The sequence below is a fragment of the Nycticebus coucang genome, chromosome 9, assembly GCF_027406575.1.
Source record: "Nycticebus coucang isolate mNycCou1 chromosome 9, mNycCou1.pri, whole genome shotgun sequence".
Classification (NCBI taxonomy): Eukaryota; Metazoa; Chordata; class Mammalia; order Primates; family Lorisidae; genus Nycticebus; species Nycticebus coucang.
Genome location: NC_069788.1, coordinates 126,085,077 through 126,085,671, shown reverse-complemented (window position 1 = coordinate 126,085,671; position 595 = coordinate 126,085,077). Strand labels below are relative to the sequence as shown.

The following is a 595-nucleotide window of genomic DNA, read 5'->3' as shown; positions in this document are numbered from 1 at the left end:
TCCCTCCTTCCCTCTCTCCACTCTCCTGTTCCCTCATACCCATCGTGTACTAGGACATCAATTGTCCTCATATAAAAATTGAATACATTGGATTCTTGCTTCTCCATTCTTGTGATGCTTTACTAAGAAGAATGTGTTCCACCTCTATCCAGGTTAGTACAAAAGACATAAAGTCTCCATTATTTTTAGTGGATGAATAGTATTCCATGGTATACATCTAGCACAGCTTCTTTTTTTTTTTTTTTTAAATATGGAACGCTTCACGAATTTGTGTGTCATCCTTGCGCAGGGGCCATGCTAATCTTCTCTGTATTGTTCCAATTTTAGTATATGTGCTGCCGAAGTGAGCACTCTAGCACAGCTTCTTAATCCATTCCTGGGTTGGTGGGCATTTAGGTTGTTTCCACAGTTTGGTGATTGTAAACTGAGCTGCAATAAATATTCTAGTGCAAATGTCCTTATGATAAAAGGATTTTTTTTTTCTTTTGGGTAGATGCCCAGTAATTGGATTGCAGGATCAAATGGAAGGTCTACTTTGAGTTCTTTAAGGATTCTCCATACTTCCTTCCAAAAAAGTTGTATTAGTTTGCAGTCC

At 38.2% G+C, this 595-nt stretch overlaps 1 non-coding gene across 1 annotated transcript; it reads right to left on the bottom strand.

Moving 5' to 3' along the window:
• Window positions 1-244: 244 nt before the first annotated feature.
• On the bottom strand, window positions 245-351 carry LOC128595007 (U6 spliceosomal RNA). The gene has a single exon (XR_008382703.1). It is a non-coding gene; the product is annotated as a U6 spliceosomal RNA (small nuclear RNA).
• Window positions 352-595: the final 244 nt, after the last annotated feature.